Source organism: Lactuca sativa, chromosome 6 (assembly GCF_002870075.4).
Source record: "Lactuca sativa cultivar Salinas chromosome 6, Lsat_Salinas_v11, whole genome shotgun sequence".
In the NCBI taxonomy this organism is placed as follows: Eukaryota; Viridiplantae; Streptophyta; class Magnoliopsida; order Asterales; family Asteraceae; genus Lactuca; species Lactuca sativa.
In genome coordinates this window covers 159,487,375-159,506,071 of record NC_056628.2, presented here as the reverse complement: position 1 = coordinate 159,506,071, position 18,697 = coordinate 159,487,375, and positions in this window count along the sequence as shown.

Here is an 18,697-nt window from a genome sequence, read left to right as displayed (position 1 = left end):
TTAAAATTTGTTGTATTTTTGCAATGTTACAAGTTGGTATCAGAGCCTTGGTTTGAGTGAATTGGAGGAGAATTCATGTGAATCCAGACTCAAACTAAGGAACTACAAAAGTTTTAAATTGGATTTCAAAAATTGTTTTAAAAAGTGACCAATGAAGGATGTGATGTGTACGATCAGCCGGAGCCAGAATGGATACCCCAAGTTACCACTCTATTATTTGATATGATGTTTACGGTAGAATAACATGCTAGTGATAGGCTAGGGATCTTTAGGAATTGCATGATAGAATTGTCTGATATATTATGCATTATAGCCTAGGGTTACTTCTTTTATGGAATTGACATCATTACTATAGTTTCTTAATTTATGCATCACAATTATACGTAACTAAGATTTTATAGCCTGAAAATGTTTTGTTTTGCCTTATTTCTTGTTCCTTCTTTGGTTGTGGGCTTAGGGTAGAATATAGTATTCGATTGTCTATAGGATCCAGTGTTATGTATGATTAGCATATGCGAGTGCTACAGGGTTAGTGGAAGTTTCATGGGTGAGTATTTGTGTGAGCATCCAGTTAGAGGAGAAATGTTTAGCTGCCCTCGAGAGGGCGAGGATAGGATGTCTGCGTATCCTAGTTGTTGTATCTGTTTGGGTAGTTGTGATGATTGTTAGGACAAATGTGAGTAGGCATGGAAGGTAGTATGGGCCCGTAATACTGAAAGAACAGGAGTCGTACACGTCTCAAGGAAGTCACAAACCCCATGAGTTCGTCTGTCAGGAATGTTTGTGATTATTTGAATTATGGAATTCTGATATGCCCTAGTTTATTTTCAGTATGGTGTTCACGTAGTGATCAAGTTCTGGATCTGGAGCGACCAGCTAGGATGGGGCGAGGATGACTGGTGACCAGATTCAAGAGGTTATCGCCACTGAGGTGGCTAATGCTGTCCGATGATCTATACCGGAGATGTTTGGGTCTATCAAGACTATTGTGATTGAGCTATTTGATGATTGATATGTTGTTCTTTCTAAGGCTTCCGCTGCTACAACTACCACGGTTGTTGCTGTTGCGGGGATTTGTGTGTGTGTGTGTGTGTGGGGGGGGGGGTTAGAGCCTTCCAGTACCGAGACTTCGACAACATGAAGCCCACAGAGTTTGATGTAGTTCAGAATACGACCGTGACGATGAGGTGGTTATCTGATATGGAGGGATTGTTTCTTCATGTGTTCTTACCCTGCTAACTAGAAGGTCAAGTGTGCCCTAAACCTTCTTTGTTCAGGTGTGAAGGATTAGTGGAGATTAGTTACTAGCTCGTATACTCCTGAGAAGAGGGATATTGTTACATGGGAGCAGTTTGTTGAGATGTTTCGCTCGAGATATTTCCCTTCGGTGGAGAGGGAGAGGATGGCTTAGGAGTATCCAGATTTGAGGCGGGTGATGTAGATGGTGACTGAGATCACCAAGATGTTTACGGAGAGGGCTTTTTTCTGCCCTGAGTTTGCTGCTTTTGAGCAGGCTCAAATAACCCGATACTTGAGTATGCTCAAGATGGATATCCACAAGTTTTTGTCCACTCAGCGATATGGCTAACTCATTGAGTTACAGGAGGCCGCAAGGAGGTGGGATATTGAGATGGAGCTCCAGTCGAGGGTGCTGGGGCAGGACCCTATGTAGTCGTAGCTTGCGGAAACGCGGTAAGGTTCATGAGGGTTCTTTCCGATCATCTGTTGGATTCCACAAATGTGGCAAGGAGGGGCACTTTGCGAGGGATTGTCTCCAGCAAGCCCTAGTACCGAGCGCCATGATTTTTTTACCATTGTGATCATGTTGACCACGTGAAGGTCAACTGTTTGTTGCTCGCAGCCAAGCTGGTGCAGGCTCCAGCACCAACCACTTTGAGGATCACTGATGGATGCCAGGGTAGGGCAGAACCCTCGAGGGCTCAAGGTCGTGCTTTCCAGATTACTATCGAGGAGTCCAGGGTGGCGCCAGACATTGTTACTGGTATGTTTCTATTTATATTCTATCAAGTTATTTTATGATATGCTTATGTTTATGATTATGTTAGGTACCTTCTTAGTGAGCACTTTGCGTGCTATTGTGCTTTTTGACTCGGGTGCGAGTCAACATTTTGTATCCCGGATGTTTAGTAGGGGGTTTGATATGCCTATTGGGGAGTTAGAGTGTCCGTTGTGGGTTTCTATCGCCAGCAAGCACGGGGTCTCTACATCTAGAGTTTATTAGGGTTGTGTCTTGGAGATTTTCGGGGTGCATTATCCGATTTATTTGATTCTTATCCCCATGGGGGATGTATGTGTGATAGTAAGGATGGATTGGCGGAGCACGTTTGGTGTTATGATATTCTGCAAGAGTCAGTGAGTGGTAGTTCGAACCCCAAGAGGGGAAGAAATGGTCATCTACGGAGAGGGTACCAGGATTGGGTCGGCTTTTTCTCCTGCTTCCAGGGCTTGTCAGTATATTCAACATGGTTGTATGGGATATCTTGCATATGTGATTGATACTTGGGTGGGAAGTAGACTTTAGTTTTAGAAGTGCCAGTCGTTAGGGAGTTTGCTGATGTGTTTCCGAAGGAGTTATCCGGTGTGCCTCCAGAGAGGCAGGTTGAGTTCAGGATTTATTTAGTTTCAGGTGCAGCACCGATGGCCAAAGCACCATACCAACTAGCACCGCTTGAGATACAAGAGTTGTGCTGTCAGCTCCAGGAGCTGTTATGCAAGAAAAAGGATGGTTCGCACCGGATGTGCATTGAGTACCGGGAGTTGAACAAGTTGACAATGAAGAACTGTTATCCCCTTCCACCGATTGATGACCTCTATGATTAGTTGTAGAGTGCATCTTGGTTCTCCAAGATCGATTTGAGGTTAGGGTATCACCCGGTGAGGGTTAGAGAGGAGGACATGGAGAAGATCATGTTTCAGACTCGTTATGGTCATTATGAGTTCGTGGTAATGCCATGTGGGCTCACCAATGCGCCTACATTATTTATGGATTTAATGAATCACGTGTGCAAGCCGATGCTCGATCGATCAGTTATTGTGTTTATTGACGATATCTTGGTGTATTCCAAGACTAGGCAGCAACACGAGGAGCACCTTCGAGAGCTTCTAGGGGTCTTGAGGTGAGAACGACTATATGACAAGTTCTCAAAGTGTAAGCTTTGGTTATGAGAGGTCAAGTTCTTGGGACACCTCGTTAATCAGGATGGGTTTTTGGTCAATCGGACCAAAATTAAGGCGGTTATGCAGTGGGAGGTCCTAAAATCTCCTTCGGAGATCATGAATTTCTTCGGATTAGCAGGGTATTATTGGAGATTTATTCAGGATTTCTCCAAGATTGCATTACCCCTACTTGTATGACGAGGAAGGGCATGGATTTTCATTAGGGGCCTAAGCAGCATGCTGCATTTGTGACACCAATTCAGAAGTGTGAGGCACCAATGTTGACCCCCCAGAAAGTGTTGAGGACTTTGTGGTATTTTATGATCCATCTATCACCAGTCTGGGAGCGGAGCTTATGCAGCGCAGGAGGGTTATTGCTTATGCTTTTCGGAAGCTGAAGCCGCATGAGGTCCATTATTTGACTCGTGATTTGGAGTTGGGAGAAGTGGTGTTTGATCTTAAGATTTGGCGAAATTATTTGAATGGATTCGGGTGTACTATTCACATGGATCACAAGAGATTGAGATATCTCATGGATAAATTGAATCTGAATATGAGACAGCGTAGCTGGCTTGACGTGGTCAATGATTATGATTACACGATTCTATATCACCCTGGGAAAGCGAATGTGGTCGCTGAAGCTTTGCGTCGCAAGACGGCTAGTTCTTTTATTGAGAGTCTGTGTATGAGAATATCAGTTGATTCTTTGCTTCTTGATCTGATTAGGGAGGCTCAAGCTGAGGGTGTCAAGAAGGAGAATTATAAGAAGGAGAGACTCAAGGGTGAGGTTGATAGGCTCGCCATTGACAGTCGGGATCATTGAACCGGTATGGATGGGTTTGGGTGCCAGATTTTGGTGGGGTCAGGCATATGTGCTGGAGGATGCACACAAAACCAGGTCTTCGGTACACCCCGGAGACACCTAGATGTATTGGAATTTAAGGCTTAGTAATTGGTTGCCATGCATGAAGAGAGAGATAGCCTGATATGTTGATAGGTGCTTGACATGTCAGATGGTCAAGGCCGATCACTAGAGGTCGCCTGGCAAGCTGCAGCCATTGGAGGTTCCCATTTGGAAATGGGAACATATCACTATGGATTTCATCACCAAGTTGCCTCAGAAGGCTAAGGGATTCTATGCGATATGGGTTATTGTGGACCATCTGACCAAGAGCGCTACTTTCTAGCCATATAAGAGAGTTCTTCAGCTGATAAATTGGTCTATTTGTATGTATGCGAGATTGTTGCTCGACATGGTATTCTGGTCTCCATTGTATCTAATCGAGATGTTCAGTTCACATCTCGTTTTTGACAGAAGTTCCACCAGGAACTAGGTATGAGGTTTCATCTTAGCACTGCTTACCATCCACATACTGATGGTTAGAGTGAGCGGACCATTCAAAAATGTGATAACATGTTGAGAGCCTGTGTCATAGACTTTGGTGGGAGCTGACACTCCTAACTTCCCTTAGCTGATTTTTTTTACAACAAAAACTATCACTCAATTATCGGTGTGCCGCCTTTCAAGCTTCTTTATGGGAGGAAGTGTCGCACCCAAGTATGTTGCGGAAAGATTGATCATAGAGTATTAGCGGATTAGATAGAGGTTGCAGACAACTCAGAGTCGGCAAAAGAGTTATGCCGAAAAACATCGATCTAAGTTGGAGTTTCAGGTTGGTGACATGGTATTGTTGAAGGTATCACCCTGGAAGGGTGTAATATGCTTCAGGAAAATGGGAAAATTGGGGCCCCGATATATCAGACCATTTCAGGTGATTGCCAGGGTTGGCAAGTTAGCTTATAGGTTGGATTTGACTGAGGAGCTTAGTTAGGTTCATAGAACCTTCCATGTTTCATAGCTGCGAAAATGTGTGGCTGATGATTCAACGGTTATTCCTTTGGATGATGTTTAAGTTGATGATCGTCTAAATTACATTGAGAGACCAGTGACGATTTTAGATCAGAAGACGAAAGCCTTGCATAACAAGGTGTTATCTTTGGTCAAGGTTCGGTGGCAACATCAGAAGGGTTCCAAATGGACATGGGAACCTCATGTTTGAGATGCGGGAGCATTACCCAACTTGTTCACAATAGAAGACTTCGAGGATGAAGTCTAGTTCAAGTGGGGGAGAATTGTAATGTCCCGACAACAAGGTATTTCCAAATTTAACCCTTAAGTATGAAGTTTTATGGTATTTAGCCCTTGTGTATGAGAACGCTTGCAAAATCACCGATAGTGACATTTTTGTAATTTCATATTGAGGTCTAGTACGCCGGGCATACATTGTGTATGATGGGTGTACATGCGAGGGTTTAGTATGTAGGGTATACATCGCGTACGCAGGACGTACGTGCGAGGTTCTCAAACCCTGAGTTTTAGGGGTTGGACCCTATTTAAACATCTTTATGGCCTCCAACCTCATCTCTCACCAACCTCCAACAACTCCAATCAATTTTAGGAAACCCTAGCCATTTGTTTGAGCATTTTTGACCCTTGTGTGTGTCTTTGCTGTTCTTGAATGAAAAAGAAGGAAGTAGAACCACCTTGGAAACTTGAAGAAGCTTTGGATCTCGGATCTTCACCTCTCTAGCAACCTCCAAGAGGTATAAAGTTTCAAACTTGTCTTGTATTTCCTTATATCTTGCTAAGTTCTTAATTCATGAGCATTTTGTCCCAAGTCTTGACATTTTTGGAGTATGACATGCTTTAGTGCATTGTATTTGTCCTTTCAAATGTTTTGAGGGGTTTAGAAGCATAAAAATAGGGTTTTGGCTCTTAATCCTTCTCCATGTATGTGTTTGTTTGTATTAATGGGTTAAGAGGATGGGGTTTTTAGCATTTAGCACTTATTGTCCATGAAGACCATAAAGTTGGAAACTTTATGGTCAAGGATGATATTTGGGACGTGGATATGCAATTTGGTCATAATAGCTTAAGTATTAAACTCTTAACTCGTTAAGAGAAGTCTAGTTGTGTATGTTGGGCATATCATTTGGTACGCTACACGTATGTAGTTCAAGCCCCGACTCCCCGGACAGTGAGTACGCCCCGTGTACAAGCCCCGAATCCTCGGACAGTGAGTACGCCCCACTTACAAGGTCTAGGTTGACTCGGTTCGGTTAACTTGACGGATTTTGTTGATTTTGACCGATTTTGACCAAGGGTATTTTTGGAAATGGTTATTAATCTAGAATGGGAAATGTTTTGATTATTAAGGGTCGGGTAGAGCCGGTTGTCGGAGTAGGTATTCATTCAGACTGTATTCATACCGAGAGGTGAGTTTTTCCTCACTATACTTATGGGTCGAAGGCACCAAGGCCGACCCATTGGATTATATATATCCTTATTTGTTGTATGTTGTTATGCGGAGATATGTGGTTACTAGTTATGTGATTAGACTGGTAGATCTGTAAGACTACATGTGTTTTCTATTATTGATTGATAGTTTTATATATCCATATGTTATTGTTTACTGGGCTGAGGAGGACCAACTGATACTGAAGGCCAAGATACCTAGGGCGGTCCTGATAGACTGAAGGCCTGCAAGATAGTCCAGTCAGCCCGAAGGCCCAGAGAGCAGTCCAGATAGGTTGAAGGCCCGGTGAGGCAATCCAGTCATGCCATAGGATTTGTATGCATTTTTTTTGTTTGTTATGTTATGTGGCGGTACTCTGGGGGAACTCACTAAGCGTTGGCTTACAGTTTTAGTTTTGTTTCAGGTACTTCTGAGGACGGTAGCAAGTCAAATGTGTGATCGTGCACATCCTTCGATTTTATGTTATCTGGAGTTTTGGGACACTCTGATTACTAAGAAACACTTTTGAAACAATGGTTTTGTAAACATCGTGGATTGAATTGTTGTTTTTGAAAACATAAAATTTGTTGTGATTTTTGCGATGTTAGACATGATGTCTGGCTAAATCCCCTTTCTTGGAATTCTTTATATTGAATCGCTTTAATATTTTATCCAAAGTTAGTACTTTGGGTAAGCCCAAAAAAACCTATTTGTCTATCTCTATAAATCCTTATTCTAAGAATGTACATTGCCATTCCTAGATCCTTCATAGGGAAACATTTTCCAAGCCAAGACTTCACATCTTACAAAGTTATATCATTTTTTCCTATAAGGAGTATGTCAACAACATAAAAAACTAGAAAGGTCAATACACTACTACTAGTTTTGACATACACATAAGAGTTATCCTCACCTCTAGAAAATCCAAACTCTTTGACCTTTTCATGTGAGAAAAGATTACAGTTTCGAGATGTTTGTTTAAGTCCATAGATGGACATCTCAATCTTGCACACCTTATTAAGGAATTTTTCATGTTTAAAACCTTATGGTTGAACCCTGTAAAAATCCTTATTTAGTTTCCTGTTATGGAAAGAAGTTTTATCATCCATTTTCTATACTTCATAGTCATGATAAGCAGTTACGGAAGGCATTACAATAATTAACTTGATATTTTCAGCTGGAAAAAAGATCTCATGATAGTCAAGCCCTAGGATTTGAGTAAAGCCCTTTGCAACCAAGCTTGCCTTGAAGGTATGTACATTATCATTCATGTCGGTCTTCTTCTTGAAGATCCATTTACAACCTACTATCTTTCGAACAAGTGTATGATCAACCAAAGTCCAGACTTGGCTATCATACATGGATTGGATCTCGCTATCCATTGCCTCTTTCCATTTAGCATCCTTAATGCCTACCATCGCTTCCTTCTATTTAGCTGGCTCATCTAATCTTACCAGTGTGTTATCACAGATAAACGTGTCCCCATTTGCTATCATATGGAAACCATAAATCTCAGGTGGCATACCAACTATACAAGATCGACGAAGAGGTACCAATTTGTCAATGGGCTCAACAGGTTCATCATCTGGTTGTGAGCTAGTGTCATTTATGGTTCTTTCATTGGATGACTCTTGAATTTATTCAAGATCATTCTCACTCCCACTTTCATCTTTGGATATGAGCTCTTTCTCACGAAAGACTCCTCTTTGAGCTATATAAACCACATTATCATATGGTCTATAGAATAAGAATCCAAAAGACATTTCTGAATAACCAATGAAAATACACATCTCAACTCTGAGCTCCAGGTTCTCATTCCTTATGATAGCCTCATAACCCTAGACCTTGATATGTAAGAGCGAGGGAGGTTTCCTTGTCCACAACTCATGAGTCATTTTGGAAGCCTTCTTGGTAGGAAAAATATTGAGAATATGGGTGGCTATCTCTAAGGCATACCCCATAACGATATAGGGAGTGAAGCTCGACTCATCATGAAACAAACCATGTCAAGCAAGGTTTGATTATGCCTCTCAGCTACAACATTAAGTTGTGGTGTCCTAGGAGGTGTCAATTGTGAAACAATTCCACATTCCTTAAGATAGTCGTAGAACTTAATACTAATATATTCTCCACCTCTACCATATCGAATCATCTTGCCCAATTGATTCTCCACTCCGTGCTTAAACTCTTTAAATTTTTTATAAGTTTCTGATTTATGCTTGATTAAATAGATATACCCATAACTACTATAATCATTAGTAAGCATCACATAGTAGAAATTTGCATCTCGTGTGGAGAATATGAAAGGACCACATACATCAGTATGGATGAAGTCTAACAATCCTTCACCTCTTTCACAAGTTCCATTGAAAAGTTGTTTAGTCATCTTGCCTAACAGACAAGATTCACAATCATCGTCTGATTTTAGGTCAAACGATTCCAACACTCCATCATTTTGAAGTTGGGCGATGCATTTATTGTTTTGATTGACTTTATGTTTTACATATAGTATTATAACTCTTATATATGATTTACACAATCAATCCCAATATATTTAATTAGTCTCTTTTTTATCACAAAATTAATTCCAAATTAATTAATGATAAATACTAATTAAATAATAAGATTTCATATTAATATATTGGAACTTATAATATATTAATAAATCATAAATATCCTTTTCTCACAAAAGTCTATCCAAACCGTTCCGATGCCAACCCAAATGGACCATGCCAAATCGGGTCAACTGCATAACAATTATAGTTATAGACTTAGACACTAATCCAACAATGTCTTCTCCTTATCTCTTTATTTAAATTGATTTTCCTACTTATATTTGTGTATTTTATTTTAGGATTGTTCCTCATGAATAATATCTTCGCATTGATATTGTTTGGTTCGGGGGCTACCTGATCTTTTGTATCGCTTGATCTTAGCAAGATGTTTGTTGGAGCTCTAGGGGAGCTGGATTGTCCCTTAGAAGTTGATATTGTGGATGATTGATATGTCTGGGTATCGAGGATTCATCGGGTTGATTTGGTTCCCATTCCTTTGTGCGGTAACAAGGTTATTGTAAGGATGGACTGGTTGAGCGCCAATAGGGCGGTGATTGATTGTGAGCATCAGTTGGTACATATTCGGACGCTAAGTAGGGGAGAGTTAGTGGTTTAAGGAGGGAGTGCTCAATGCGGTCCCATTCTATGTTCAGTAGCTAGGGCCAGGCGCTAGCTTCAGCAGGGTTGTTCCAGATGTGTTGCCTATGTTTTGGATACCCGAGAGAAGGGTATGGCGATTGTGGATGACATGCCGGTTGTTTGGGAATACATATATGTATTCATGGAGGACTTGCTTGGGGTGCCTCCAGAGAGGAAGGTGGAGTTTAGGATTGACCTGGTTTTGGGTGCGACTCCGATAGGCAAAGCTCCATATCGGCTAGCTACTTCATAGATGCAAGAGTTGTCTACATAGCTATAGGAGCTGTTATACATGGGGTTCATTCAGCCAAGCAGTTCGCCATGGGAAGTATTGATCATGTTTGTGAAGAGAAAGGATGGGTCGCATCAGATGTGTATTGAATACAAGGAGCTAGATAAGCCAATGGTGAAGAACCATTATTCACTACCGGGGATTGATGATTTATTTGACCAGCTTCATGGTGCATCTTGGTTTTCCAAGATTGATCTGTGTTTGGGTTATCATCAGATGAGGGTCCAGAGAGGATGATGTGTAGAAGACGGATTTCTGGACTCACTATGGTCATTGTGAGTTTGTGGTGATGCCCTTTGGGCTCACAAATGCTCCAGCCGCGTTCATGGACCTCATGAACCGCATATGCAAGCTGATGCTAGATCAGTCTGTGATTATATTCATTGATGACATCCTGGTGTGTTCCAAGACCTTTGAGTTGCATGAGGAGCACTTGAGGGAGGTGTTGGAGGCTCTGAGTAGGGAGAGACTTTATACAAATTTATCCAAGTGTGATTTCTGGTTACACGAGGTGCAATTTTGGGGGCACCTTGTCAACCAGAATGGTATTCTGGTCGATCCGACCAAGGTCGAGGCCGTGATAGGATGGGAGGTTCCAAAGTCTCCATTTGAGACTCAAAGTTTCTTTATGTGAAGCGTTGATTTGGACCCTGCAAGAGTGTGTTGAGGACTTTGTGTTTTATTGTGACGCATCAATCACAGGTTTAGTTGCAGTTCTGAAGCAGAGGGGTCGCGTGATTGCATACGCTTCGAGGCAGTTGAAGCCTCATGAGGCGAATTATCAAAAATGATTTAGAGCTGGTGGTTGTGGTTTTTGCCCTTAAGATATGGAGACATTACCTCTATGGAGTCCACTATACTCTCTACATTGATCAGAAGAGCCTGAGCTATTTGATGGATCAGCCGAATCTAAACATGAGGCAACGTCGGTGGTTGGATGTGGTGAAGGATTATTATTGTGAGATCCTTTAACGTCCACGGAAGGCCTGATGGCTGATGCTCTCAACCACAAGGTAGTCGCGACTCTGATGATGGATATCTGTGTGAGGATGATAGCGATTACTTCACTCTAGGAGTAGATTCGAGAGGCTCAGGTTGAGGCTATGAAGGAAGAGCATCGAAAGAATGAGCGCATAGTGGTTCAGGTGGCTTATTTTGATTATGATAGTCAGGGGTTATTGACTCTCCATCAGAGGGTGTGCATTCCTTATTGGGGTAGTGCACGTCAGGTTCTGATGGATGAGGCTCACAAATCGAGATTCTCCATTCATCACGGGGATATGAAGATGTATAGGGACCTTCGTCCTGATTATTGGTGGCCATGTATGAAGCATGATGTAGCTAGGTATGTGGAGAGGTTCTTGACTTGCATGAAAGTCAAGGCCGAGCATCAGGAGCCTCATGAAAAGATGCAGACGTGAGACATTCTTATATGGACATGGGAGGAGATCACCATGGATTTCATTATAAAGTTGCCTCGGACAACGTGCATAGTGGATTTGATTTGGGTCATCATGGATCAATTGACCAAGAACATGTATTATATTCCAATTTAGGAGTGTATATCTGCAGAGAAGTTGGGCGACATATACATCAGGGCGGTTGTGACACAACATGGGGTGCCGGTTACTGTTGCTTCTAACAGGGACATTCATTTTACATCTGGATTTTGGAAGAGGTTCCATGAAGAGTTGGGTAGTCGTCTGCATTTAGCACGACTTTCCACCCGCAGACTGACGGACACAGTGAGCAGACTATACATACCTTCGAGGATATACTTCGGGCGTGTGTATTGGATTTCGGTGGGATTTGGGATACATATCTCCATTTGGTGGAGTTTTCGTTTAACAACAATTATCACGTCAGCATCGATCGACCTCCTTTCGAGATGCTCTATGGGAGGAAATTTAGGACCCTGATATGTGGGGGTGAGGTCAGTCAACGAGTCATTGGGTGTACCGAAGTGGTACTCAAGACCACCGAGTTGATTCAGCAGGTTCGGGGTAGACTCCAAACAGCTGAGAGTCGGTAGAAGAGCTATGCCAAAAAGCGCCGATTAGATCTAGAGTTCCAGGTTGGAGATATGGTTCTCCTGAATGTGTCACCTTGGAAAGTTTTCATTCAATTAAGGAAGAAGGGAAGGTTGGGCCCCAGGTATATCGGTTCTTTTAGGGTTTTGTCTCAAGTAGGCCGGGTTGCTTATCGCTTGGTTCATATCGAGGAGCTTAGTCAGATCCATAGCATATTTCACGTATCTCAGTTGCATAAGTGTTTAGTGGATGATACCACGGTGGTTCCATTGGAGGATATTTAGGAGGATGATCGCCTGAATAGTATCAAGAGACCGGTAGCAATTCTTGACAGAAAGATGAAAAGCTTGAGGAACAAGGTTATTGAGTTGATGAATGTTCAGTGTCAGCACCGCAAGGGTTCAGGATGGACACGAGAGCGTGAGGACGAGATAAAGGAGCACTACCCAAAGTTATTTGAGGCAGCAGACTTTAAGGACGAAGGTTGATTCAAGTGGGGGAGAATGGTAACATTCGAGATTTGGTATGTATCCTTTTTAACCCTTAATGAAAAATATATCTCATTTTAGTCCTTAGATAGTATGTGGGGGTACTCTATGAGTACGCTTAGCGTATTAGCCCATTTTTGGATCACGCATGTACCCACGTACGCTGGGCGTACGTAGGAGTGTGCATGTCGTACGCAAGGCAGGGGCAAACCCTAATTTTTAGGGTTTGTGCCCTATTTAAGCAACTTATAGCACCCTTGGACCTTCTGAGGATCAACGTCCATCTCTCTATACCCTAATATCAAAATCCTAAGTGCCATTTGTGAGATTTGAGCTTGAAAGTGAGTTTTGGTGGCGTTTTTGGAGAAATAGAAGAAGAAGAACACTTGTAGGTTGCTTGAGAGTCGCTTGAGCTTGTAGATCCAAGGTGATCTTCATCTTAGCAAGTCATTTGAGGTAAAATGCTCTCATCTTGATGGTTGTTCGATCTAGATCTAACTTAGGGTGGTATTTATGTATTTTTGGGTCTTTTAGGCCATATTTAAGATTATGGTCTACTCCAGAAGCCATTGAGGTTAGGTCTTAGCACATTTGATGTTTGTTGTCCATAATAATGCAACCTTTATAAGTTATTTTTGTCCATGCATTTGTTAGGTTCCTTTTCATGGTTCTCTTTGAATTTTGGGTCTTATTATGACATGCATGGAAGTAAAGTTGCCAACTTTACGTGTTATGTCACCTTCTAGAATCAGATCTGAGAGTTTCGCATGATGGATTTACCGAATAAGTGCTTAGTGAGTTGGTTTAGCTGTCTACAGAGTACGCGGGGTGTACTCAGCTCGTACGCTGAGCGTACTGGTCCCAAAAGGAGTACGCGAAGTGTAAGTCTGAGTTTGCCTAGCGTACTAAGCTGGTTGACTTTTGAGTTGACTTATATGGGTTTGGGTCATATATTAGGATTTTAGGGTTTGGGCCTTGTTGCACCAATGGACTTCTGACTTTGGGCCATCCATAGGATATGGACTTTGTTGGGATTAGGTCCATGATGATTGGGCCCAATTTGGAAGTTAGGCCATATTGGGGCTTTAGATGCCATTTAGGAATTTGGGCCTTTTGAGCAAATTGGTTGGGCTTTGGTTTTGGGTTAAGTAAGAAAAAGGGTAAAATGGTCTTTTACCCTGGATGTTTGAAAAGTAATTTAGATTAATGATTATGGGTTGATATCCAATTATTAATTGGATATTATTTGATGATCTTAGCACAAGGATTTTCTGGATAAGAAGACCGAGATTTTATCTGTGTGACCCTACATGTATGTTTTCTGATATGTTTACCAGGCGGGGCTCAATGTCGGGAGGGGCCTGATGATTATATTGTATGCTATTTATCTTTGTCATTTTGCATGTGTTTATGTGTTTGTATGTAAAACGGGTGGGGACCGATGACAGGCGGGCCTGATGAATAACATATATGTTTTGAGCGGGGCTCGATGCCAGCCAGGGCCCATTCTATGTTTGATATGTATGGTATGTGGTACTTTGGGGAACTTACTATGTTTTATGCTTACGATTTCCAATTTATGTTTCAAGTATTTCTGGTTCGAAAGGGAAGAGCTCTGGATGATTGGAGTGCACACACCACATTGTTCCACATTTTACATGACTCCGATGTATTGGGATATTATTTGATACACTCTGATTTCACTATGGTCTTATGATATTGTTATGGATAATGGTTTACTTAATATAAAAATCGATTTTTTTTTAATTTTTGGGACATTACACTTCTATTCGAAGGCTACTACTTTTCGGGCACTCAGGGGTCGTAAGGCTTCATTGGTATTCTAGAAACTAAGGAAATTTGGATCTAATGCAGAGATAACTCGAGGGATTGAGCTATAGGGATGAGATATGAGAAGCATATATGGAGGCGGGTATTTATAGTTGAAAACATATGTGTGTCATGCATAGGGATGAGATTTAGAACCGGAAAACCGGACCGGAACTAGAATCGGACCGGAACCGGAACCGTGTTCCGGCTTTAAAAATTGGCTTTATCCGGGTTCTGGGTAATCCGGGTTTGGGTCTATTAGGTCTGGGTAAACCGGGTCTAAAAACTGGAACCGGTTTTTGGAACCGGAACCACTTTTAGGCCCGGAACCATTTTTGTGAAACGTTTAAAAGATGCATATCTCATTCGTTTCAATTCCGATTGACATACGGTTTTTTCCAACATGTAATTTAGAGTTTGTACATGATTTTAGACTATAAATTTGTCATTTTCAGTTTTATATTCATTGACTTACAGTCCCCCAAAGTCGATATATCAAAGCTGGAAGTTTTTAATTTTTCAGTTTTTTTGTATTCAGTGAAACTTTTAAAACATGCATATCTAATTTTTTTTTGAAGTCGGATTGACATATGGTTTTTTCCAACTTGTATTTTACAGTCTGTACATGATTTTAGACTTTAATTTTTTCATTTTTGGTTTAACATTCAAAGATTTACAGTCCTCCGAAGTCGGGATATCAAAACTAAAAATTTTCAACTTTTCAACTATTTATTTTTGTACTTTGTACTATGTGAAAATGTTAACACATGCATATCATATTCGTTTAAAGTCGGATTGACATGCGGTTATTTCCAAAGTTTATTTTAGAGTTTGTACATGATTTTAGACTATAATTTTGTTAATTTTGGTTTCATATTCAATGAGTTACAATCCCCTAAAGTCGGGATATCAATATGAAAATTTTCAAAGTTCAACCCACTAAGTAGTAAGTAATTAACAAAAAATTCCGGTTTTTCTGGGTTTTTCGGTTCTAAACCCACTTTATCCGGTTCCAACCTACCCACTTTGATGTTTTCGGGTTTTCCGGTTCTAGACCCACTTTACTCGGAACCATACCCGAAATCGAACTGGAACCAGTTCCTATATACCGGTCCGGTTTCCGGTTCTACAAAATCCCGTTAACCAGTTCCAGGTTTTCCGGTCTGGGTTTAGACCCACTTTCATCCCTAGTTGCGCACTCAGTTAGGGCTCGCTGTGCACATGGTCGGGGTGCTGACGTGTCATTCTCCGAGTGGTGCCACATGTCGAGATTTGGGTGAATGTCAGATGCGCGCTACACATTTTGTCTGTGTGAGCGGCTGCGCACATATTTTTATAAAATCTCAAAAAACTCATATATTCTGCATACGAGCTGCGTTTTCGACGGGTTCTATATCCATGAGTAGCTATCGATGAGATCTAAAACTTTCATTTAGTCTCCATCGGCTAATTTTGACGTTATTTTTAAAGTTATATTTTTAACAGGCTTAGACTGTTAAAGTCCGTTAAAAATTCATAACTCTCTTGTTGACGTATGTTTCCAACTGTCTTTATATTGTCGGATAGGTATTGACGAGATCTTCAACTCTCGTTTAGATTGTTTTGGCTAAAAATTAACCGATCTAAAATTCGATTTCTGTGCTAACACAGTTACGCTGAAATATTAGAAAATTCATAATTTCCTCTCATGAAGTCAGATTTAGGCGAGCTCTATGTGCACTCTCTTGGTTTTATGATTACTACGACTTTCATTTCAATTACTTAGGCTAATAAGCGATATATCTCTGATTCACTATTTACGACACTTGATGTCATATCGGTTCGAACACGAAACTTCAATGAATCGTAAATTATTTGTTCTAAGTCTGATTTGAGCATTCCTTATATCCATAGAATCCTCATTACGACTACTTCGATGTTCATTAAGGTTATTTGGCCTAATTATTATTCTATTTAAGACGCAAATTTTATTTATTATTTTAATATATTGCTTTTAGCACTATACTACATATACTATACATAGAACACATAATACTCAATAATTCTCTTTATTTACTTTATATAAAGGTTGCAATTGTTGACTATTACAATTATTTCATCTTATCAATGTCTACCGAGAAAATGAAAGCGTTACAGGTTATGACCCTTTATATAGCTGTCAGATAACCTTGAAACCCTATATTGAATATTAAAATAATAGTTTTTGAATCTTTTTTAAATATAATTTCCTTATCTTATCCAGAAGGCTTCGAGAACCCCTCCTAAGATCAACCGAAATTGTCAATTGGTAGGAGGGTTCTAGAACTGTCTTCCTTGTTCAACTATTGATCAATTGCAATTCCTCCTTTGCACCTTTTAATTAAATCTAATTAACCAAAAATTAATTCTAATTAATTTTGATTAATTCTTTATTAATTATTGACTATTTTTAATTAATATACTAATCATAGAATATATTAATATATCATTTGTCGGTATCTTAATATCAATCCAAGCCACTTCCTGGTTATGAGAGAACCTGAAAAAGGACTTTACTTATATTCACTAAGAATATACCAATTTAGTTAAGACCTTAGACACTTAATCCAACATATATATCTTAAACACATATAGTAATGTCATGAGGATGAAGCAAAGCACCAACAATCAGTATCGACTTGGGAGCAACATACTTATGTATTGATTTATGGGAACACAATCTAGCTGAGATGATAATGATCGACCAACAATTCAAAGGGAGTAAAAATTAATATTTCAAGTATTAGACGAGTAGATAAAAATTTAATTTCCAAACCTTAAAATTTATAAAAATATGTTTCATGGCAACTCTTTAACAATACTTTAGGAACGAGAAAAACACTTGTAACGTCTCAAAAATTACAAATAGATTTTTCAAATATTAACAAAGAATAACTTATTAAACCCTTGTTTCAAATATCATTGAATAACATTTGACTGATTTAAAATCAAACATTGGTGAATACTATGGTCCTCCCATATTCTTCCATATAGTTGCCATGGTCCTCCCATTGTCTTCCTTTGCAATGTCAGGGGCCACATCAAGGTCTTACATACAGGTGTCAGGGGCTAAATCCCGGTCCTTCATATAAATGCCATGGTCCTCCCATGGTCTTTCTGTAACGTCCATAGATCAGGGCTAGTCAATTTAGAGACGATAGGCGTCAAAAATGAATTTTTGATGAAAGATTATTTAGAATGAATAATCTTAACTAAGTTTTAGTATCTGTTACAAGGATTCCGTACATATAAAGAACGCCGAAATCCGAGTTATAACGAAGAAGTTATGACCTGTCGAAGTTTCGCGACAGAACCGGCACGACACAACGCGACGTAAAAAGTGAATTTACGTTAGAGCAATATTTAGCCTTAGCAATCTAACTGAAAGTCGTAGAATACGTTAAACCATGAGCGTGCATAAAAAGAATGCCCAAATCTGACTTCATATGAGGAAGTTATGATTTTTCGAAGTATCGACTTAGCAGTATGCAGCCTGAAATACTCGATTTGAGATCGAGCGGTTTTTAGCCGAAGCAATCTAAACGAGGATCGAAGGTCTCATTGTTGGTATCGAAGCGGTGAAAAGTTAGGCGGGAACAGACGTCAAACGAAGAAGTTATGAATTTATAACGAAGTTTTTCTGTCCCGGCCTATTAAAAATAAATAATAAAAATAAAGTCAAAGTTAGCTGACGGAGTCTAAATGAAAGTTGTAGAGCGTAGTCTCACCTACGCGTGGATATAAAGAACGTCGAAAATGGAGTTCGTATGAAGAAGATATGAATTTCCGAAGTTTATTAAATAATTAATATTTAAATTTAATTATAAAACCCGGTATTATCCGAAGGGGGAGTCACCGGGCATATCCGAAGTACGCCCAGCGTACTGTTGTACGCCCCGCGTACAGCGAAGCATGACGACCTTCGCACTCGAGTTCTTCAGATGACGAACGCAATGATGATTTCGGACCAGTACGCCCCGCGTACAGGCGTACGCCCCGCGTACTCCGAGGCTCCAGCCTCCTATAAATAGGATACGAGGGTTCCGGGCTGATTTGCTCATTTCTTCTCGTTTTTGTGTCGAAGCCCTGCGTGTAAACCCCCAAAGCCATCCCGACACCCCGGATCTCATATCCAAGTTAAGAAGGAAGTTTTACGCTCCCGAGATCCCATGAAGTGCGATTCCCGAGCCGAAGCTCTGCCCACGAGAAGTCCGGTTTTTGTGGAGATCTTCCAGATCTACCGAAGAATACTACTTCTGCAAGTCGTAGTGCTGTCCGATCATCATCTGATCAAGTGAGTGTATACTACCTTTCATAAACACGATAATAATACAAGTATGGTTTGAGTGTATTAAGTATATTGTGGTTTATA